Genomic DNA, 23,652 nt, shown 5'->3' with positions numbered 1-23,652 from the left:
AGCTCTGTCCCCTAGAGGCACTGCCCTGGACAGCGTGGGACTGCTGGAGACCACAGGCATGTCAGGGGAGCTCTTCCCCCAGCTTGCAATCCTGTAGTCTAGCCAAACTGCTGTTGATGATGCTAGAGCTAGACCTCAAGCTGTATTATAATAAATAGCTGCTCTGGGATGATTTTGAACTGCGTATTTAAGAGCTTTTCCTGTGCCTACGATTTTCCCAAGGAGCAGAGGTCCATTGCCTAGCCTTTCCTAGCAGAATAACTGAACGTTCAAATGCCTCTGGCTGTCCTGTGGTTTGAGGCTTGTTTTAACTCTAGTATTCCCAAATGTGTTTTAGTTTAAGCTTTGCATTATTTTGTCCAACTGTATGGCTCTTCCCTCTTAAAAGAAGTGATATGATATACGGAGAAAGAATCATGGTGTGTGCAAGCTTGTGAGCAAACAGCAGAGGAAAGACTGTAACCCACTAAGAAATATGGGCTCACCACACATAAGTAATTCTGAGCAAACTCAAGACCACCGAGATAGACTGTTCCCCCCCAGCACACACTATCATCATCATACTTCTCCAGGTAAAGGATTTAAGAAGCTGATGGCCTCCCATAACATTGCATAGAATGGGGGAGCATCACCAAAGCATGGTGCAGTTCTGGGAGACTTGCATATAACAACCGTAGTTTTTGCTAATTCCCATCAATAATTGGGTCATTTAGATTATAGGCACCTGTGTAATGACTGGACTAAGTTAAATTGTTGTATTCTGGTTAGGCTGAGAAGACGTTAATTAGACAATGAATTTTTATATCTGTATTTTTGAGTGTCTTCCTTGGTTGCCCGTAGCTAAGCCCACAAGAAACAAGCATGCTCTGCCGTGGTCTTTTGCATCAAAATTTCTCCTCACTGTCCGTCAGATGGGACTAGGTCCACAGTGTCTCCTTTCCATGCCTTCCTGCAGAAAGCATATGTTGCATCAGCCCAATTCCTGGGTTGCTTCCAACAGGCAGTGGCAGAGCTCCGGGGACCTGCGGCAGCAGAGAGCTCTGGAGAGCAGATGGCAGGAGGGAAGCTGCAGCCAGGTGGCCCAGCAGATGCCTCACCAAGAAGTTGAGAGGACTGCTGATACACTTTCAAACAGAGTAATTGGTACTGTTTAATTCCTATTTGTTTTTCTTGTTTATTTTAAATAGTTTCTTACTCATGTGGTCATACCAAATACTCCTCAGCTTTGCCATCTCCATGAAAATGTTAGAGTTGGGTCATTTAGATTATAGGCACCTGCGTAATGACTGGACTAAGTTAAATTGTTGTATTCTGGTTAGGCTGAGAAGACATCCGAGCTGCTGAACCAAACAGAACTGCTGAACCATGCAAACATGCAGCTGGGGTATCTCTTCTTGATGGTAATCCATTAAATCCATTAAAAGGGAAAACAGAATGCAATGGCAGAAGCTGGAGGCAATGCAGACGCACCCTACCCCTTACAACATGCTTCGGGAGAAAACTTTTTGTTCTTTTATTCTTCACTTTTGGTTATGGCACTTTGTTCTGGGTGACTTAAAAGGTCTTGGGAGATAAACTGTTCTTTAAATGGGATGAGTTTTCTAGTGGGGAAAAATCATGCAAGAAACTTTGGGGCCCATCTAGTTTCACAACATCATCTGATTTGACTGCATAAAGTGTATGCTGTAGCAGTCTGGGTATAGTCAGAGATTTCAGCCTCTTGTCTAAAAAGTTGGGGTTTTTTTCCCACAAGCTGTTGGCTGTAGAGGACTGAAGGCAGTGTGTTGATTAGCATTGATAACATGCAGCTGTGGCCTTGCCAGGAAGGCAGCAAGTTGATTGACATGGATGATGTGCAGCTGTAGCTCGTTCCCACTAAGTGGTTAAATAGCCCTGAGGATGGTGGGAGGGGGTGTCAGATGGGGCAGGAGCAGTGTGGTCTGACCTCTGGAGGAAGGAGCTAGAGCATGGACAGTAGAATTTGACCAATGGTAAAGCCTTGTTGCAGTCTACTAGTTTGATTGTGTTGCAACAGCTGGTCAAATAAAAGATGCTACCTCATCAAACCTAGGTTTCTTCAGGCACTGAATCACTGAGAAATAAGGCATGAAGAGGTCATTAAACTAATTTTCTATCTTAAAAGTATGTTTTATTGCATAGGCTGCATATTTGTTCCTCTGTCTTGTGTTTGTCTGGTTTTAAAGAGCTCTGGACGTGGAGGGCTTACTACTTTTTAGTGCAAATCACTGCTGCTCTTCGCAGTGCTGCAAGTAATGCAGCTGATGCTACTTCTGCAGAACACGTCCTAGTGTCCAGCCTAAGCACCTCTTGCTGCCACTAAACATGTTACTTCTTGTTGTCTCCACTGTGGGCAGAGAGATTGTATTCCTCCTTCCCTTACAAAGAATAGAATTTTGTCTTTTCTTTTTTCTCTCGTGATCTGAACACCCAGTTCTTATTCACAGTGCCAGAAGCCTGTGGAAGCACCCAAAGGTAAAGCTGTGGCAAAAAGTCCAGAGGTCTGTTCCCAGACACAGTACTTACAGAGAAGGTCCTCATAGGAAACACGTTCATCACAGCAATAATCTGGAAAAACTTCTCCAAACTGGTAAAGGGTCTGATGGCAGCGGGGGTCTCCTTACTCCTTGGTCCTGGGTCTGTTTGGGGTGGTTTTCATATGATATCGAACAATCTGCATGACCAACCTTTCTTTTCTGGGTGGCCCGTGGGTTAATTACATGACGATTATTTAATTTTGAGACCTCCATCCATAGTGAAGGTATTGTAGGGACAGGGAAAAGCCTTTCTGAGCCCCCATGGAGGAGATTAATAACCCAAACTAGACTTCTGGCAAGAGAATCTCAGTTTTTCTAGAGATTAGGAAGGGACTAAGGCACAAATTATCTGTATACAGGCTATCTTTGTTGAAGGCATCCTCTGGTTTATGTGTGGATCAGCAGAACACGCTCAGAGTTAGTAACAAGCTTATGTCAGTCAGCAGCAAATCATTTTTGAAGCTGAAATTTAAAACCTGATCTGTTATCCTGGAAAACATGGGCCTCGGAGCTCCCAGTCGCTGGGAGATGCTTGCTGAAAGGAAATAAATAGCACCCTTCCAGAGAATCAAACTGAGGAAGAGAGGCAGCCTGCCAGACCTTGCGTACCCACATCCCTCGGATGCACACGGCGATGCGCAGGCGAGCCTGGCTGCTGCAGCAGCACGCAGGGATGGTTCAGCCTTGAAGCTGAGGATCAAAAGCCATGAGCGGACTTTGTGCTCCCTCAATCAGTTTCAAAATGGCCAGACTAACATTTCAGCTTTGCAGTGATCTATGTCTCCCAGTGCTCCCTTTCCCACCCGCTGGGGCTGTGCCCCATGGGGGAAGAACTGCAGGCTGCTGCAGCATGGAGCATCGCTGCCAAGGGCTGCAAAAGCCTCTGCGAGGGGGACGAACTCTGTATGAAATGGAACAACATATACACATCTACAACAGTTTTTATATTCAGCATGTGAGAGCCCCTGAAGCCTCACGGTAATTTCAGGCACCTAGCAGGACCTGTCCTTCCTAAGCATGACAGTTTGTACTCCTGCCCCTCGGGGAGACGTGACATGAAATACCAGAGCAGACTTACATGTTGCATAGACCGGTTGGGACAGGCACTGGCAGCTACCTACCCTGACCTCATCCAGCATCTCTGGTGGGAGGGTAAAGCCCCCATCTGACCAAACCCTGTCTCTCAAGCTCCCTCCCTGGAAGAGTCTGTCCTTTCTCAGGATCATTCCTGCTACCACTTCATTTTTCCCTTTCACTGAGGATGCTCCCTGTTGGCTGCTGGGCTGAAACTCACTACAAGTAGGTAGTTTTGTTGTTAGTCCCTCCTTGCCCTTTGCATGGCAGGTGATGGCTCTTCAATGCCCTTCCAGCTTTCCAGGAACAAGCTTTTTTATGTTAGGACTTGCGGGATTGACTCCTGCTGGCATCTTAAACCTCGTATGTTGCTGTAAGCTGGAAAGGGAATTCTGCAATGTCAGAAACACATCTCTTGTAGCCAGACTGAACCAAACCAGACATCAGGTGCCTTGCTCCACACTGCATGACCTTGTACTGTGTTTGAGGCATACTCAGCACAGACACAGGCTAGCTCTGGCAGCGCGAGGTCCTTGACCACGGAGGTCAGCCAGCAGTTTCAAGAGATATTCTGCAATTGATAGTGCAGGTAAGCAAGGTATCGTTATGCTTTATGTATCCTTATGCTTATACTGCAGCCCCTTTTGCCTGTGCTGCTGCTGACCCAGTCCTGGCCTGAGACAGCTGATGGGGAGCAGCTGCAGCAGGACAAACTGCAGTGTGGGTCTGGAGCAGCCCATTCTGAAAGCAGGCTTCTCGATGTGGCACAAACCTGGTGTGTTGTGATCCTAAAAGTGAGCCTAATGTTGCTCCTAATTTTTTTCTCTGTCTCTTCTATTGTTAGCGTTTTTCATGGCTTAAAGCAAACAGAGCAGGAATAAGTGTGCAAGGTTGGCACCTAGATCCTGCAGTTTTTCACTGCTCCAAAAGCATGGAGAAAGGCATAGCTGTCAGACCCTGGCTGGTGTTTCTTTCCTGGCTTTGTTCTAGAAAGCAGTTCAAACCTTCATAAACATTGATATTAGCTCAAAGTGCTTCGTCTATAGCTTCTGAAATCCCTGCAAATCCCTCTCTTGACCCAAAAGAATCCAAACCCTCAGGAGCTACAAAGCATTTGTTCCTTCATCTGAGGAGTGCTTATTTCTACATAAGTGGGAAATTCAGCCCAAAGTGTCTCTGAGGGCTCTGGATTTCTTATAGTACCTCTGGTGATAAATCTATCCTTGCATATAGGATATTGTGTCCTGGGTGCTGTGAGAGCTAAACACAGTTACATACAGTATTTTCCACTGGACTTGAAGTACTTGAGATTTTTTCAAAGGCAGCTTGTAAAACTAGCATGTTCCTTTTCTAAGGCAAACCTGTCCTGGATAAAGCTCTGGCCATGAGCAGAGGACTGCAGGTTTTTTTCTGGCTCCGAGATCCTAGTATGGAAGCACCGGGCAACCCAGGGCAGCTGCATGAGTCCCATCTGGAGCTCTGCAGCTCCTTTGAAAAGCGTGTCAAAAGGGGTCTGGCATGCGGGGGAAATGAGACCATGTGGCAGATCACTGCACACAAACCCAGCCGTCCCAAGAGCAGCCTGGGCTGCAACCCGAACACCATTCCCAGAGCACAGCAGGGTCCTGCTGAAAGCGTCATTTGCTACCTTGCAATGGAAGGCAGGAACAGTCTAGTCTTGCATAAATTTTCCTCTGCAGCATCCATGGGTCTCACAGGTCCCATCCCATGGGAAGACCCGTTCTGGGTGTGTTCTCTGTGGTGCAGGAGGATGGCTGCATGCAAAGATGGCAATATTGCTCTGAGACCGCCTCGTGCGATCTGGCCAAGGGTCTCAGGGCCTCATAGTTTCCAGCTTCATCTGACATCTCATCATCCATCCCACACTGTCCCCTTTGCTATGCAAACTGGCTGTCTTGCCGGCTCATTTGCAAGTGGGTGGGTGCTGGGAATTCATTGCTATCAAACCCAAAGTGAGTGGCTCCGCTCTCCACAGTCACAAGGGGATTTGGGATTTTCTGCAAATTCAGGGTCCCTTGGGTTCACTTTGTTGTGTGTTTTATGCAAGGCCTGGGAAGCCTTTTACACATGTGTCAAGACATGGCCAAGAAATACTCCGGTGGCAGATGCTGCATGACTGAATGGTGAGTCGGCCATGGGCGCCTTCGCACAGGATACAGGCATTGCCGCATCCCCAGAGCTGCCTCATCCAGCTGACAACAGGCTGCTGTGGGGGTGTTCTGGTACACTCAGTCTGGCTGCTGGACGGGTACCACTTAAGCACCACGGGCAGAAAGTATGCTATCTGGGCAGCTTTTCTGTATCCTCTTTAGGGTAGGGAAGGGAAATTGCAAGAGAAGGCAATTTGATGTGAGAAACCATAACACAGCAGCGTCTGGCCTGCATAGCCAAGGCAGATAGGACCATGGCACATCTGTACGGGGTCAGGGAGGCATCACACGATTCAAACGCTTCTGCTTTGAAATCAGATTGGTTTCTGACCATCTTGTGCCTGGTCTGCAGGCAATGCCAGAAGATCCTTTAAACAAGGTGGTTAACAAAGATGATGGTGTAATATCTGTTGCTTGCAATATCTGGTGGGTTATTAGGTAAAGACAAGAGCTAGAAAAAATATTTTAGGAACTATTCTGTTGGTGAGGCATTGCAAAACAAAGAAATTAAGAGTTTGCCCAAGACCAAAACTGTAGGAGATGTTGGGACTGAACAACTCTCCCTTGATTCCTTCATGCAAGAGATTCTGTGGAAACCATCCTGAATGCACAAGGGACAGAAGGCAAAGGCAGTGATGGGCAAAAAAGTTGAGCCTCTGTTCAGACACACTTTGGCCATAACGTTTTCTGCACTCTTTCCAGTGTGCACGGAGCATGGGAGCGCCCTACTGAGATGCTTGTGCTGGCTGGATCCTGTACATCACTGCCAAGGCAGATGCCTTTTTTTTATAAGCCTGTTTGGGGAGTATTAATTGCCTTTAGCTTGAGCTATCTTCAGCGAAGACACCTTCATCTAAGCAAATCCTCTTCATAACCGGGACAAGAAATAAGCACATCTGGAGCAGAATTAACTGGAACCATTTGAGACAAGTCAGAAGGTGACAAACTGGTCCATACTGGTCCCATTTCTCTCCACTGGTTATAAAGGGGGTCATGGTGGCTGTTTCAGAAGTGCATGGCTCCTTACGACCCCAAGAGCGGACACTACCCTTCAGCTCTTGTATAGCATTGTCATGTACTTTTGTGCAATTTTTCGTAAGCTTAGATAGTTGAATCACGCCTGCGACCACTATGGCTCTATTTTTTTTACAGTCCAATGATTTTGATTGCCAAATTAGAAACATGTGTTCACTGTGCAGTTGCAAAATTGAAACTGAAGTACTCAGTTGACCCACAAATGCTGTTTGTTTTGTTGTTTGGTTTTTTTTTTTTTTTGCACATAATGTAGTGATTGCTTGTTAGCCACTGGAAAGGACATGTGCACTGCATTAGTAAAAATAGATTTATTACTTTGCACATTTTTTCCAGGAAATGAGCATCAAAAGAGTCCCAAAAGTCCCTTTAATTCCATTGAAATATTTGAAATGTCTTCTATGTTAAATAATTATTCAATTAATAGGAGCTTGATAATTTTTACTGATGGGCTGGGAGAAATTTAGTAAGCAAGTGATTTTAATAGGATGTTGTAAGGAACTCATTGCTAAATTGAAAATAATTTTCTTGTCTGAATGTTTTTGCCTATCTTCCTTCCCAGCCTGGATGGTTGCTACCAGAATTAGGTCTATGTCATGAAGTAGATAGCAGTTCTGGCATTGAAGTTGCCCAACATGATGCAGTGAGTTCTGTAATGGAATGCGAGCCAGCAATGTGCCCTTGCAGCCAAAAAGGCCAACGATCATCTTGGGTTGCGACAGGAGGAGTGCTGCTGGGCGGGTCAGGAAGGTGACCCTTCCCCTCTGACCAGCACTGGAGTGCTGTGTCCAGCGTGGGTCTCCCCAGGACAAGAAAGAGATGGACGTATTGGAGAAGGTCCAACAAAGGGCCACCAAGATGATGAAGGGATTGGAGCATCTCTCAGCCGGGGAGAGGCTGTGAGAGTTGGGACTGGAGAAGTCTCAGGAGATCTTGCCCATGTATGTAAACACCTGGTGGGAAGTAACAAGGAAGCGGAGCCCAGTGACAGGACAAGAGGTAACAGGCACAAACTGAAACACATGAAATTCCTCCTGAACACAAGGAAACAGCTTTTTTTTTTTTTTCACTATGAGGGTGGTCAGACACTGGAACCTATTGCCCAGAGAAGTGTGGTCTCCAAATGTGGAGATATTCAAAACCCAGTTGGTCCTGGGCACCCTTCTCTGGCTGACCCTGCTTGAGCCGGGGGTTGGACTGGATGGTCTGCAGAGGTGCCTGCCAGCCTCAACCATGCAACTGTGGTTCTGCTGGTCCCTGTTTCACTGGAGGCAACAGAAAATGATCTGCTCTGCCTCCCTGCAGAGCCCTGGGCTAATCAGGGCTTTAGAGGAAAGCATTCTGCAATCCCAAGTCGTTACATGAGGAAGAGGAAAATTAAAGAGGGATCTTCTCCCCCTTTAGTGCATGGCCTTGGCTCAGAAGGGACTCAAAGTGTGGGGTAAGGTTTATAAACTCTGAAGTGGTTCCTGACTTCTTGTTTCAAGGTAATAGTGTTGGATTTGGAACTACTCCTGCTTCAGAGCACCCAGAGCCGGGCTTTGGGAGCTGGGCACCTCGATACCTACTACCTCCCAGTGTCTTTGTGTTTCTGGTCACCAAGCTTTAGCTGTGGATGGTGGTGGAACAAGGTGGGAGAGCTGCATGGGTTTGGTCTGTGTGAAAGAGCAGCAGCTTACAGAAAGTCCAGTATCTTGTGCTGATTTTGCTGCTTAGTCATACTGCAGTAACTGTAACTTGCCAGCTGGTCTTACCCCGTTCCTTGCAAATGTTTCCATTTATGGCTGGAATTTTTATTCCCCTTTGCCTCCAATCGCCACACAGATGGAAAGTCTCCGAAAGGGGAGGCCATAGGTTTACATCAGGAGGGACCAGCTGTGTGTATGCATACTTTGCATTTCAAGTATCCGTTACAGAAGCATACCACCCAGGATGCTCAAGGGTTTCTATCTGGGATCATTTTGGCCAGGAGCGGGTGCTGTGAACATCTGGTGGCAGGAGCACAGGTGTCATTGTGGCTGTCAATGTTTTCCTTGCCCAGGGCTCGGACACACTGTGAAGGAGAAAGCTGCAGCCATTTGACCTGGTGGTCCCTGCTAGCAGCTGGGTACCGTGCCTGGTCTTGCCAGGGACACCAGGGAAGGGTGGCCACATAAGCAGGTGGTGCTGGAGACCTTTGGACCTGTGCCTATCCTCTTCCCAGAGCCATAGCTCCTGCATGCTCCTTGCTGGCCTCCAGGAAGAGAGGATCTGCTTACAGAGAGATGCAGCATGTGGGATCCAGGTTCCCTCCATGCGTTACAGATGTGCAGGTTTACAGTGCACTGTGCTCCAGCAAGCCCACAGAAAAAAGCATTCCCAGCTTATGAAGAGCTTTAGGGCGGATAAAGAAGAGTCGTGACCTGAGATGGAAAAGGGATGTGCCGGCTGTGAGCTTATTGCTGTGGCTAGAGCTGGAGCCTCAGGGGGAATGGCACTAGGATGCTGCACCCCCATTTTGCTCTCACACCTTGCTCTGGCTTGCCTGTTCCCCATCTCCTGCTCACACGGATAACATGCAACAGCAGGCTGAGAACAGTTGAGAAAAAGAAAAATAATAATTTCCTCAGCCAGGGCACTGGATTGAAAAAATAACTGATCTTTCATTTAAGGCCAGATTTCAGCAAGGCACTGAAAACCCCATGCTTTATGCTCCCGCTCCACGTATTTTTTGTGGAAATTAAGTGTGTGCCTCAGTGAAACCTGGATGCCCGGCCAGAGGTGACTACAGGAGGAGCGGGGCTCCCCTCCTCCCCCCGGCAAGACAGAAAGGGTGCAAAGACTGAAGCACTGACCTGGCAGCCGCCTCTCCATCAGGATATGGATAACTTCTCCATGTCTGAATTGTTTCCTTTCAAATGTTTGGCTGCGTTCTGGGTATTCTGTAAAAACATGTGATTTCTGGAGAAACCTTTTGAAAACAGAGCATTGATTTTTCCAGCCAAAAAAGCCTAATCTTTGCCAGAGCTGATTTCTCTACAATCAAAGCATTCAGCTCCGATGAACAGGGAGCCACCGTGGGAAGAACCAATGTGTTGTTATCACTGGGCCCCACTGATGAAGTCCTGTCTACAGCTCTTGGCTTTCTGGGCTTTGTTATGACAAAAAAATCAAGAAAAGAAGATGAGAGCCACTTAAAACCATCACAGCACATGGTGTAGCATCCCTCACCCCGTGGCTCGGGATGCAGAGAGCATGTGCATTATCTTTTTTTGCTTGTGTCCTATCCAGTCTTGTCTTTGCCCGGACAGGGAGAAGAACAGGAGAGAAGCTCAGAGATGTGCGAGAGCCCATAGCACTCTCCTCAGATGGGAAGCCAGGCCTGTGATGGGTCCCGCTCCAAGCCCCTGCCCTGGTGGCCGGGATCTGGGACCTTTCCCATGTGCAGGACCCAGACACAGCAGCCTGGGAGCTGCAGCAGGGCTGTGCTGGGTGCCAGACCCCGAGTAATATGTGCTGCTCCCCTGTGGGGGTGCCCGGGGCTCACCCCAGCCGGCTGGAGCTGCTGGGCAAGGCTGGAGAATCCAACTGAGGATCTTGGAGGGTGGAATGAGCTGCTAACTGAGGCAGCTACTGGGGGGTCCAGGCTGGGAGCCAGCACTGAAGTTGCCCCCAGTGCAGGAGAGGGAGGAGTGACCCCCCCAGAGGGGGGACCCCAGCACTTGGTTGTGACACAAGGAGATGCTCCTGCAGTGGGTACAGTGGTGCTGGGACACCGGAGCTGGTGGGATGCAGCCGTTGGCTCCTGAGAGCAGGCTGCTGGGGCCCACAGTGTGCCAGGCAGGGGAGAGAGCCTTTGGGAGGGACTAGCGGAGGAGTACGTGGAGCACTGGATCCATCCTGCTCTTCCCGCAAAGGGGATCCCCCCGCCATGGATGGACAGTGCGTGGAGTCTGCAGTAGGTGAATATTCAAGTAGCTGTCTTGTGCTGGGATCTCTGTTCTGCATGGGCAAGGGATGGAGGTTATCACAGTGTAAACCCTGTGTCCTCCTCCATAGGGACAAGGGGTGGAGATTGTCACATGTATGTGTTTAAACTTGCAACGCTCTTAATTTAGGGTGAGGGGGGTTGTTTACTGAGTGCATGGACACAGTATTACCGTGTCTACCCTAATTGTCCGGGTAGTTTACAGCACGTGTATGTTAAGGCTGTGATAATGTTAAAAGACTTTGTCATTAATTTGTAATTCAAATGACAGCTCTTAAATGCATGTTCCCCTGAAATGTGGACTTTGGGCTGCATGAAAGCAGCTCCTGATTCTGGAAACCTGTTTTCCCTGAAAGCAGACTCTTAAGTCAGCATGATGCTATTGAAACTGGGGCAGGTGCTGGTCATGGATGTCAGCATCTCAGAGGTAGCAAAGCCGGGCTGTAATCTTTACTGGCATTTCTGGTTCAGGTCCTCTCTGGTGTGCTCCCTGAAGGCCAGCGCCAGCTCCTGGTGGCAGGGAGCCCACATGGGTTTTCTCTGGCAGCTGCAGCACCTACAGCCACAGCTGTGGAGGGGCAAATGTAGATCTGGCACCTCTTGTGCTCCCACACCTCTTCCCAGAGGTTTCAAGGGCAAACTCCTGGACCAGAGGCAAGCTCGCTGTTTGCTCACAGTGACGAAGGATGGCAGAGGCTTTGCCAAAACCAGCCCCTGCCTGCTGTCTCCTGTTGCCAGACACTGGCAGTCCCCTGTTGTCCCCCAAGGAGATGTCTGCTCAGTGCTGGCCAGGCTGTGGTCTCTCAATGGGATCCATGTGTTCTTGATGAGAGGCCTGGGGAACTTAATTGTCCCTGGTCTGGGGTTTTCTATCAAGCACTCCTACAGCCGTCAATTATCTGGATTCCCCTGAAGGGATGTGGGAGGCTGATTTCCCCACAGTGGCTCCTGCAAATCCTTCCTTTCCCATTTCCCTTTTCCAGCAGCCTTCACCCTTTCTCACCATGCTTGTCCCTGTGCCTCCCCGACGGTGGGCTATGCTAACTCATGCCTTAATCACAGATGCACCTCTGATTTTTTCATGTCTGACAGAGATGGGCTAAGCGGACAGGGTGTCCATCCTGCCTTCGTGAGGTGGGGAGGTGTGCCAACATGAGCGGGCTGCTTTTAAGGATGCTCATGTTTGCCTGACCTCGTACATCGTTCACCTGTTGAGCCTCGAAGCTTCTCCTGAGAGCAGACTGGTGAGCTTGCCAAAATGACTACCACGACTTTAGGACAGGCACAAACAATCTGCTTCACGATTCCATGGCAGGGCACATTTTTTTAATGCGGTTATACTAATCGTGCTGCTGCATGAAGAGGCACTCGGGTAGGTAATGTCAACCACTTCAGGACCCTTGAGACTGCCAGAGTGGTGCAGGGGAAATCTCAATGCAAAATGAAAATCTGGTTCCTGTGCCTGAATATAATTATAAAACAAACAAATAATGCATGATTTCTTGCTCATTTCTGCTTCTCTATGTATACTTTTATCTTTGTAGATGGAGGCTGTCGCAGTCTGGACAGGCGAGGGACAGAAGGGAGGGAGAAGCACTGTAAGCAAAAGAAGAACTGTATGTAAAAGAAAGTGCCTGCACTTTCACCTCCCCACTGTTAATTTTGTTTATCACACACTGAAGCTGGAAAATGTCATGCCTCTTTGGACAAGAGATAAGCACTCCACTGGTAGCCTTCAGGAAAAGTAGTATAAACATAAGATGTTATTTATTGTGTGCATGTGATCAAAATGATTTCATTTGTTGTTGGAGGTTGGGCTCACATTAATGCTCAAATAAAGAGCACAGATGTTCAGTTCCCCTGCTAAAAGGGTATGTCACATCTCTGGCAAAAATACTTTAGATTCCTTGTGACTGTGTTCTCTTGGGCTGATTTAAGGTACCATCAAAAAAGAATGCAAGGAAGCATGGAATATCGCTCTCCTTCTGTGCCTCAGTATCCCTCACTCACTCTGCAGAGTATTTGCTTGTTTTGCCTCAGAGGAATACAAGTTAATAGTGCAGCATAATTTTTGGTTTTGGTTTTTTCTTTTACTTTGTAGGAGGCCTTTTGAAACGACATCAGATAAGAATCATCTTCTTAACACTAACTATGTATCTAATTATATTACATTTCTTACATGCATAAAACTACTGTTCAAATGTTTATGACATGGTGCAAATACCATTTTTTCTTGTCAGTAGTAGCGAGTTCGCCTGACAGCAGAGGGAAATTTTATTGCAATCTTGTATTTGGCCAGGAGAACACTTCATTACAGAATTATACATTTCTTGAGCATCAGTCTATAGCTACAAATGAAACGAGGGCCTCTAACATTTTGTATTAGAGCAAAAATTCAAGCATGTGTGTAAGGGAAGGGGAGGTGTTAAGCACCATGCCAAAAGCAGACAAGCTATGCTCTGCTGTACGTGACCCAGGGAGCTGCACCAAAGAGCTGCACAAGGTTCCCTGGATTCACATCAAATACGTGAAAAGCAACAGCCGTTGAGCACTGGAAAAGCTCTGCAAGCCAAGGAACAGCAGCTGGGTGGCTGCCCACCACGCTCCCTGGGACAGGGGTGTCAGCAGAGCAGGGCAGCTCCCTGCAGCCTCTAACCAGGGGGAGGAAAGCAAGTCCCAGGAGGGTTCGGCACGTAAAGTCAGTCCAAGGAGGGGTGGGGACACGCTGGGCTTTTGCTTCGTGACTTGGTGGCTGAGGTTGGCTCAGATATCAGAGGTCTCTATTGTTCCAGTCCAGAGGCACATCTGTGTGCCTGTGGAATACACTGATAGCAAGACTTGAATTAGCTGCAAAATTTTGTTTTTGCAAATGACTATGATTGCACATTTGTGCAAAATATTTGCAAATTATTGGTAGTTTAACCTGGGACAAATTTAAGCCCATATTCAGGTGGTGAAAAGGGCCACGGTGGAATCCCTTGCTCTAGGACTGCACTTGTCTTCCAGAGCGTTTGGGGGCAATGTGGTTAGTGAGTAGCTCAGTACAGTTCCTCACCACTGCAGAAACTCCAGAAGCTATTACTGTTCCGTTTTATTCTTTGCTGTCGTTTACCTGTGCGGTGTTTTGTGCCCATCAACCCACCGGTGCGTGCAGCTGGTTTGCCAGCGCAGTGTTAGGCAGCACAGACCTTACCTGCTGCCTTCCCTACTGACCTGGGCTCGTATTGGAGTGCTGCACTACTGCACCCTGCCTAAAGCATCCAAATGAGGAGAGCCAAGCTCATTTCTCAGGTTACCCCCACCTCCTGGGGGGGGGTTGTGAGGATTAGGGGTTTTCAAGAAGCTAAACGTAACGATTTCTCTTGGTGAGCATCTTTAGTTACAAGTTGCTTCAGTCTTGAAGTTACAGATTTTCTTCTAGGACCTAAATCACAGGTCCCTAAAGCCAGTAAAAAGCCTTTCATTGGCTTCAAGGGCGGTGGGTTTTTTTTCATATTTCCTTTCTAATTCCTCTTTACTGGTCCTGTGGAAATGGGAATTACACATAATCTGTCCCAAGGATTCAGCTGCCTACACAGTTTGATGTTGGAAACATTTATTTAAAACCAGAGGGCAAGAGAATAGTGTGGTTACAGAGAGACAAAACTGGGATTAAAGGCAAGACTAGCATTTCAAATAAATCAGCTCAATTGCTGAGCCCTAATGTGTCCTTGCCAGGCCACCAGACTCCTGAGGAAAGTCACTCACTGGGGCCAGCCCCTACCCAGCCCAGCAGCCCACACTGCTGTACCCCCACATTCAGAGGAAAGGCTTTTTTCCCCCCTATCTGATCCCTTTCAGCCCCCTCTTTTCCCAGGATAAGGCCCTAATTAATTCCTTTCCTTTCTATTTATACCCATTAGTCATTGCAAGTGTCCCCCAGTAGATTTATGGTTTGATATAATGAGTATGTCTGAAGGGAATATTATTCATACACTTAGCTGAAATCTAACAGAAGAGGTCTATATTTTATTTGTAACCTTAGCCAGAGCAGTCATTTCATGGGGAGGCGGTACCTCCAGGCTCCAGCAGTGAAAAAAGCAAATGTTTAGATAGAAGATCATCGGCAGAAGAAGAAACCGAAATCTTTCTTAGGTCTGTACGTGGTATTAAGGACCGTGGGTGGGGCGGGATGTGACTAAGTTAAAAAATGTACATTTTTTTGAACCATCACTGGTAAAAGGCTGGGGAGGCGAATGAGGTTTCCTCTATAAACTATGTGGTTTTTTCTCTTAATTTCATGGAAACACCACTGCAAGTTTTTCCTTCTCGTTTCTCTGGTGACAAGAAAATAAAACAAATGCAGCTGGGTCATTCTGCTCTCCCTGTATTTCACCACGAAGCCCTAAAGACGCAAACTGTGTGTTTTAACTCCTTCCCTACCCTGGGCTACAAAACTAAAGATGATTTGAAATCTCCACAAAGCTAGCTCAGGGTTATCCGGCGCATACTGTGGACCACGGAGGCATCAGTCGCCTCGCAGGCCCTGCCTTGCCAGGGAGCTGGAATGCAATTGCTTCACTATGCAAAAGCTCTTCCCAATGAGTCAATGAGTTTGGGGACTCAACCGTCTTGACTGGCTGCATGGAAAAAATGTGCTGCAAGAGATGAAAGCACCAAAAAGCAAGGATTGTGAAACCGGTAAAAGGGGAAGTATTCTGGGAGAAAGGATTTCAGCCCATCCTTTCCCTGCTCTCTCTGCTCTCTGTCCACCCATTTTTTTGCTTGCTGGGTTCATGTGTGACTTGGTGTTGCTGCTACCTGGCACCTCTGGGAGAGCCCCGGGCACCCTCCTGGTACTGAAACACCCGAGGTGACTCCTCCACCCGATGGCAAAGAGACCCAGAAGTGGTCATCTGGAAGCCCTGGGCTTTCACCCTGCTGGGAGGGAGCAGCTCCAGAAGTGGTGAGCCGTCAGGGCACTTAAGAAAGCTGACTCTAGACAATAAACTTGGACTAAGCAACTGAAGGTAAAATATTAACAAGTTTGTGAGTATGGCCACAATTTCAAAAGGACAAACTTCAAAGACCCAAAGAAAATGTGCAACCAGAGCAGCTTGGCACGGGAGTCCCGGAGCATCCCTGCTGTTTCTTCAAGCCAGCGTACTCAAACTGATCCTGGGAAGGGAGATCTTGAGCAGAGGGGTAATAAAACTCAGATCAAGGGTCTCCACGCTAGTGAGGTCTAAACAAATGCTTTCAGAGGATTATTAGAAAATGTGGGGAAGGAGGCTCATGGCTGGCTGTGGGAGCAAAGCCTCGGTGAGGAGGTAGCCTGCAGCTGGGACAGAGAGCAGGAGCGTGCCGTTCCCTTGAGCAGTGTCTCATAACAAAACCTCTGCTGGGCAGAGCAGAACCAAAACGGGTCCTTGGGCCACCAGCAAAAGCAAGCTGCACCACAGCAATGCATTACGGGTGGCTCTCGTAAGCTTCTCTGGAGTCTGTGCAGCATGGGAGTGGCCGGGAGATGGGGGATGTCACCTCCATTTCTGGCCGCTCGTTTTTCCCACCACTCTATTTAAACAAAGTAGAGTCTCTGCGATATCAGCATCCTCTAAGGATTTTGAGCTTTAGTGAAAAACCACATGGTCACCAATATGGGTCTGCATCTGGCAAGGCTTCAATAACGCTGTAGGTTGGGAAATCCTTGGGGCTGTTTAAAACAAAATTCTCGAAACTCCAAACAGTACTTCCCTATGTGTTAGCAAACAATAATTTATAAGCACGCAAATGCTGAGCATAGAAGTGGGGTGCTAAGTAAATAAGAACTGCAATAGCATAGGAGACTTAAAAATTAACGCCAGAATATTAAGATACAAAAAAAGTATGCAAAGCCTCAGATTGCACTTGTGTGTTCATGGTGACTCTCTAAACATCCTGGAACAGTTGGTTTTGATGGCTTAAATCCCAGGAAATGCTGCTAAAATATGGTATCAAATGAACATTTGCTTTTCTCTTCAGAAAGGCTCCCCTTTGTGTCTCATTTTACCACAATTCAAGAATGTCAAACACCATGGGGGCTGTTGTTCACGTACATGACCTGGGTTAATCTAGAAAAAGAAATGTTTTTTTCTTTTTTTTTTTCTTTCTTTAATAGATGTCTTCTCCTGAGCACCGGCGAGTATGAGCATGACCTGCCAGGGATGCCTCAAAGCCAGCCAAGCCTGCACCCAGCATCTGCTCTGGGGGCGGTGAGGACCAGAGAGTGGACCAGCAGGTGAAGCTGTAGTGGGGGTCTGCTGCAGCCCACCCGATGAAGAAGAAGAGGTGGGTGAAGTTTTCTTTAGGCACTTGGAGGAATCCTTGCAGCCGCATAGTACTCATGAGTGGGTTTAACCCCCCCACTACCTGCTAGGATAGCAGTGTGGCTGGGCACGGCCACCACGAGGCGGGTCTGGAATCATTTGAAGGCAATTTTGTGATGAATGAAGGAACTAGGGGAGATGCTTTTTTGGCCCCACTGCTCAAACACAGGGAAGAGTTGGCTGAAAGTGAGAAGGCCGGAGGCAGCCTTGTCTGCAGGGACTACAGGACTGTGGTACTTCAGGTGCTGAGAGAAGTCAGCACGGCAAATGGCAGAGTTACAACCCTGAGCCTCAGAGGAGCAGGGGTTTGCCGGCTGCAGGGGCAGAAATACAAATGCATTGTCTGAATTGAGTTAGGAAGCAAGAATTTGAGAAAATGGCAACTACGAAAGGATGTAAAATCCACCCTTCTGTTTGTCATCAGTGAAAATGCTGAAATTATCAACTGCATACTTATAAATATTTGAAAACTAGCATTAGTTGCTTTCACTAAGCACTTAATAGTCTTGGCCTCAGTTTTGGTTCTCTTCACATTATTTAGGAAACAAGACCCTTGGAGACCACTGTATAAACTCAGAATCACATGAAGGGTGGATGCAATTGCAGACAGACACAAAGAAACTACAGTAGCTGTTTTCCAGAGAACGACAGCAGTCCCATAAAACTGTTTCAGATGTACGTAAGTGATTTAAAACTAGGAGATTGTATTTTATTGAGGGTTACAAGTCAGATGTTAAAATAAAAAAAAGAGCAGCTACACAGTTTACAAAGTAACAGCTAAACATACAGTAAATCCCATTTAAGTCTACAAGTGGATTTCACTGAAAGAGTAGCCCTCTGTGGTCTGTGCCTGATTGACTCCCTTACTTCAAACTCTATACAGAGTCATGGGGGAGAGCAGAAAATCAAGCATTTTTTTCCTTCTTGCTTTCCACTCCTCATTTTCCTCCATTTCCTCTGTCTCTATTTTAAATGTAATTGAATAGTAATTATCTGTTCGGTATATAGGGTGTTCCATGAGCAGCAATACCAGTACACAGGTCAGATACATAAAGTATGAGCAACTAATCCACGTCCATGCGCATTCTCTGCAAAAATCTTACCATGAGGTTTGCAGTTCTATTGAAAGGAGAAGAAAAGAAAGGCAATCGGTTTGAGGATTAGGAAAAGGAGCCAAAGGGAGGACAGAAATAGTGGATGAGGCTTCCATGAGTGAAAGGCAGTGATTCCTCACCTGCACAGACCTCTGTACGCAGAGAGCAAGAGCTATGTATAAAAGAGGATCTCTGCGCACAAAAAGAATTGTCTTTGCCCATCTTGATTCCTCTTACAAAGAAGAAAGAAGATGGTAAATAAAATTTTAGTCCTGTCGTCTCCCCCACGTCCATTTTCCTCTAGAGCTTCCTACATTCTCATCCCATTCACAAGAACAAAATTTAATTACAGAGTACTAGCTCAGGCTTTTAATGGTGCGAGTTACAAAAAAGATTGTAAAAAATATCCAGACAAGAGCATAATCTTGTTTTGAGGTTATTTTGCCTGAATTTCTGTGTAAACAGGACATACTACCGCTTCAGTGTGCCTGTATGTCAGACCACCGCAACGTAAGAAATGAACTCACTAGATGTGGCCGTCTGTGACGGGTGGGAAGATAATATTCCTGCAGATGTCATGAAAATGGATGCCTAGGTAGGTGAGAAAGACCACATTAGCCTTTTTTTATTGAGGAAAAGGATGCAACAGGGGGCTGTTTTGTAAAATACATGAGAATCCTCATGGGGACAAAGCAGTATGTCATGCCAAGCTGCAGGAAAAGGTTTTGATTTGACATGAGAAGAAGCACGCAAAGCTAAAAGTCTGTAGGTCCTGTGGTCAAGAAGCTGCAGACAAAAGACAATATTCACAGGTCTGCGAGGAGGAAGAGGGAGATATGGAAGTGTGGGCCTGAGCTCTCCCCCTTTCTACACTTTGGGCACTCACCAGCAATGTAGGAGACAGATGTGTTGCCCAGCTGTTTGTGATAAAGCATCTTGCTGGAAAAATAGCTTCTGCAGCAGCAGATTCACCTAGAAATAGACATAGTGAACATGGATTAGAAGCAGCATTGATGTGTATTCATGCATGCAGCAGAACTTGGACTTAACAGCAAAGTAGGCGAAAGAAATGGCCTGGTATGTGGTGTGTTTGCCAGATTACCAGAAGATGAATGCTTTGCTTAGACATCTCATGTATGGTCCCATAAATTGCTGTCATCAGAGGCTGGACAACTCCTCTTCACTAAAGATGCTCCAGAGGAAAAGAAACCATCCCATTTAGAGCTGCAGTAGTGCCCCTGGAAAGCGATGGCCCCACAAAATCTTTCTTTGCTCTTCCAAGGAGTCGTTGAGGAATTTCTTGTTTCTCAGGTGTGTTTATTCTTCAGCGTCCCCTTGCTCCAGAATGAGTCCTGCTTCTGTCACAGGGCTTTGAGATGGACGGGGAAACGGGCATGTAAAATTCTAGCTTGTGGCTGTGGCCCCTATAGATGATGCTTGAGCATCAGAAGCATTTACTTTGGAAAAGACCTTTAAGATCACCGAGTCCAACCCTAAACCCAATACTGCCATGTCCACCAGGGTACTGCGGGTGAAGGTGCTGACACAGAAGACACTCCAGAAATGTACCTTTATAAGCACGAGCAGCTACATGGAATTGGTTTATTATCTTTGCCTGCTAGTTCAGATGTTTTTTGCAAACACAAACAGCCTCAGCAACATGTTCCTGTAGGTCAGGAGTGGTGGGTTAGCAGCTTACTCTGAGATCTCCTGAGACAAATCCTTTGCTTTGGTCACTACTTGGGAGCCAGCACAGTGAAATAGAAGGTAACCTGGGTGTCTGCACTGTGGTCACCTTCTCTGGCAGCTGTGGCTCGGTTCTGGTCCCTTCACACTGTCCCTTTACACAAAAGTTTGGAGACACAAAGTCATAGCTCAAGGGATAACAGGCCACGTTCCTGGAAGTCATTGCTGTTGTCCATATTTTGTTGGGATATTTGCCCCTACTTTTCATTCAGCAGAGCTAAAAATTGCCTGTGAAACTAAAAATAAATTAAAAAAACACCCCCCAAAAACCTCCAAGGCAACAACAGCAAAAAAACAAAGCCCAGAAATGAATCAATAGAAAGAGGTAATAGTAATACTCAGACTTGGAAGACTATGAGCAAGGTTTGGATATTTGCAAAGACCAAGATGGAAGTTGCTTTTTTTAAAAAATGTTCTATTTGTTCCGCTCAGGACACGTTACTCGGATGGGAAGAGGAGGAGGAGGACAGCAGGGGGAAAGAAAAAGGAACGCTATTTGATGATATAAATACGTGGGGCGGCAATGCCAACCACGAAAAGGGGCCTCATCATGGAAAAACGAGACTTCTTCCAGCTCCTTGAAAACAAAGATGCCTTCGGCTCCAAAGATGACAGCCTCGCCCCAGCTCAGCATCTGCCCCGGGGGGGGGGGCGGGTGGGAGGGGACCCTCCCGCGGTGGCGGTGGACCCACAGTGACTCTCCGTGGATGGCTGGGGCTACTACAGAGGAAGCTGTGCCGGATTTTGGAGGAGGAGGAGGAACACAGAGGGCAGCTCCAGCCTGCCAGGGACGGGAGGGAGGGGGCTGGAGGCGGCCGCTCCGCCCCGCGCCCCGCCGCTCGCCCCCCGCCGCAGGGAGCGCCCCGCGTCCCGCCGCTCCCCAGCGCTGCGCCCCGGCCTTGGGGAGGGTTGGGGGAAGCAGAGTTCCATGACTTCGTTTTCCAGGTAAGCAGAGTTTTCTTCTCCTGGTAGAGCGGTCGGGTGGCTGTTGGCTGACGGTTCTCCAGCTGGGAATTCTCCGGTTTGGGTTTTCCAGAGCCGGGCTCTGAAATCCCAGCCGGGGGCTCTGCGGGCGGCACAGCTCCCGGGCTGCCCCGCCAGCCGCTCATCCCAGGCACATCGTGCTCAGGCAGTACCTGCTGTAAGAAAATCTATTTTTTTGCTGTTGCTCTCCACTTTTCAATAGTTCGGGCATTTTCCAAGGGGGTTTGCCAGGTGCAGGTAGCGTAAGCCACAGGCTCTGCCGGGGCCAGAGGTATAGAAATCTCTTGGTGGGGACCTGTTGAACCAAATTCTTCCCTGGGACAACTGGGTTGACCTCAGCAGCTACAGTGAAGCGATGGCAGCAGCAGCAGCACGGGACTGCGCTGCTGCTGTGCGCCTGAGCCTCTGTTCTGCTGCACCATTCCTCTTTGATTTTCGGAATTTCAGCAGGTACGGATTAGTCAAACCTGTGATTCGCATCTCCTAGTTATGCTGAGTTCCATCAGCACCAGCTCCTCTGTTTTGCGGGGTAACAGCACGTTTGGAAATGCCTGTGAGCTTATTGCACTTGGATCCTGTCATCAGTTATTTATTTATTTGTTTGTTTGTTTATTTATTTATTTATTTATGGTGGCAGGGGTCTGCTTGAGTGCTGTACGTGGAGCTTTCTGGCTGCCAAAGCCAAAGCTCCAAGGGGCTCTAGTATCCCTGGGGGGCAAGCTGCCCCCCCCCCTTCCTCCTCCCTCCCCCAGCCTTCCTTTGGCCTGGCCTTTGCCTGGCTGAAGTTCTGAGATGGTTGGAATAGAAGGGCTGGAGAAGGGCTGGATCCCCAGCAGACGTGGGGAAACTTTCACCCTGGGTGGTGTGCCCAGGGTCTAAAACTATGGGCACGTCTGGATAGTGACTGCAACCGACACTGCAATTCCCTCCGCGTGCAACGTGCAAACTGTGGGCACGCAAACGAGGAAGACAAGGTGCGTTTATAAAATCTTCTGTTCCAGATGGGACACATTTTGGGGTTTTTCTGGTTTTATTCAGCAAGCATTTGAGCAGTGACCACTGGGCATGGCCATGAAAAGACTTGGGACTGGGTCCGTGTCAGAGCTTCAGTGCAGTTTCAAACATTATTCTGAATATAGCATAGCTACTGTAATTCTCCTTTCTTGAGAGTAATGCGATTTTTGTGGCTTTAAATAAGGTCCTTGCAGGCAGACTTAGCTTAGAGAGCAGAGAACCTGAATTTTTGTGAATCTGGGAACGATTTGCTCAGCTATAATAGATGTTGTGGTGTTGAGGGAGAAAGGCACCATGCACCAGGAGGAACATCATAAATATCGATGTGTGGGATAAGACAGACCATGGTTCTGCCTGGCCAAGCACATGAGGTGACCTTTCTGGTGCATTAAAATCTGATAATCTGTTGTGAGAGCACAGATAAACTGACAATAATTTTCACATTTGAAAGAGTCATTGCAAGTCATTTGTTTGCCATAATAATACATTTGGTTCAGTTGGTCAGGGTGGGAAGTACCCACAAGCAAAAAACTCAGGTCCTCCTGCAAGACCACCATTTTTGCAGGGCTCTGTGTAGATAACTCCATATAATTTTGCAATTATGTGCATAACAGCCAGGTCACCTGGGGTCTGAGTGTGGGAGCAGTAGACAAGACCATGCTTTTTTCTGCTGAGCATCTGAGACATTTGGTAGGAGCATAGACCTTAATGCGGGGAGGATAGTGCAAAGCAGCGTCCTCAAAATCTGTTCAGAGGACCCAAAATCACTGCTCAAGGTTCCCTGGTGTTTTTTCCTTGTGTGCATCTTGTGGGGAAAGAGATGAATCACTCAGCAATACAAATACTGAGAGAAAGAAATTTCAAGATAAGTCACTGTAAGGCCTTGCTCCTACAATATCATGGTCCTGTTCTTGCAGAGGGAGAAAGGTCAAGGAAGAGCAGGGTGGGCAGACCCAAGTATTCAAGTGCAATGAGTCAGCTTCCAGCCTGCTCTTCCCATTAGTTTTCTGGACTATCAGTGTCCAAAAATTGTCTTCAACATCCAGCAAATGCATTAGTCCAAAATGCACCCTTTTGCTGGTGAAACCTGAGATTTCATTTCACCGTTTTGCAGCAGGAGGTGGGGCTTTAAGGAAAACTTCAAACATTACAAGATTTGTAACAGCATCACAAGAGCTGATAGTGCTCTGAAGATGCCAAAATAGGCACCATCACCCACCCCAGCCATGGAGACCCCTTAGATGGGAGAGGAGTCTCCAGCAGCACACACACACCCCCCACGTGTCCACCCATTCTGCGTGCAACAGGACCACAAAGAAGTGAGCTGGGTCTGGTCTTTCCAGCTGTTGCTTTTCAACTTTCTGCCGGTGTAGAAGCAAAGGCCATGGTGCCTCACTGCCTCGGTTCAAAGCCCAGGGGCTGCGGGCAGGGGCAGTCCTGTGCCAGAGCTGGCCCTGGTTGCCCATGCAGCTGAACTGCTTGCTGTGGCTCTGCCTGGAGAGCAGCTCTTCTGCGCGGCAACTTTCCCACTCACACACATGTGGCAGGAGGGAGGGAGGGAGGTGGTTAAACTCGGGACGTGATGATCTGTGAGTCAGACACTTGGCCAAAGCCTCCAGTGCTCCCAGCCGCTCCAAAAGCTGATGTCTCCAGCTTCCTCAGTCGCCACTG

General features: G+C 47.7%; 1 protein-coding gene across 3 annotated transcripts in view; it reads left to right on the top strand.

Annotated features, from left to right (window-relative positions):
• Positions 1-20,769: 20,769 nt before the first annotated feature.
• COL6A2 (collagen type VI alpha 2 chain) overlaps positions 20,770-23,652 on the top strand; it is a 28,404-nt gene continuing 25,521 nt past the window's right edge. For 2 of the 3 annotated variants that reach the window (XM_027797793.2, XM_027797794.2), the window contains exon 1: positions 20,770-20,928. The gene's annotated coding sequence lies outside the window, so the exon portion shown is untranslated. Of the gene's footprint in view, positions 20,929-21,659; positions 21,942-23,652 lie in introns of those variants that run through there. The other variant, XM_055718463.1, reaches the window with a different exon arrangement.

The sequence above is a fragment of the Falco cherrug genome, chromosome 8 (assembly GCF_023634085.1).
Source record: "Falco cherrug isolate bFalChe1 chromosome 8, bFalChe1.pri, whole genome shotgun sequence".
Classification (NCBI taxonomy): domain Eukaryota; kingdom Metazoa; phylum Chordata; class Aves; order Falconiformes; family Falconidae; genus Falco; species Falco cherrug.
Note: the sequence above shows the minus strand (reverse complement) of the source record. Positions and strands in the feature narration are given on the sequence as shown.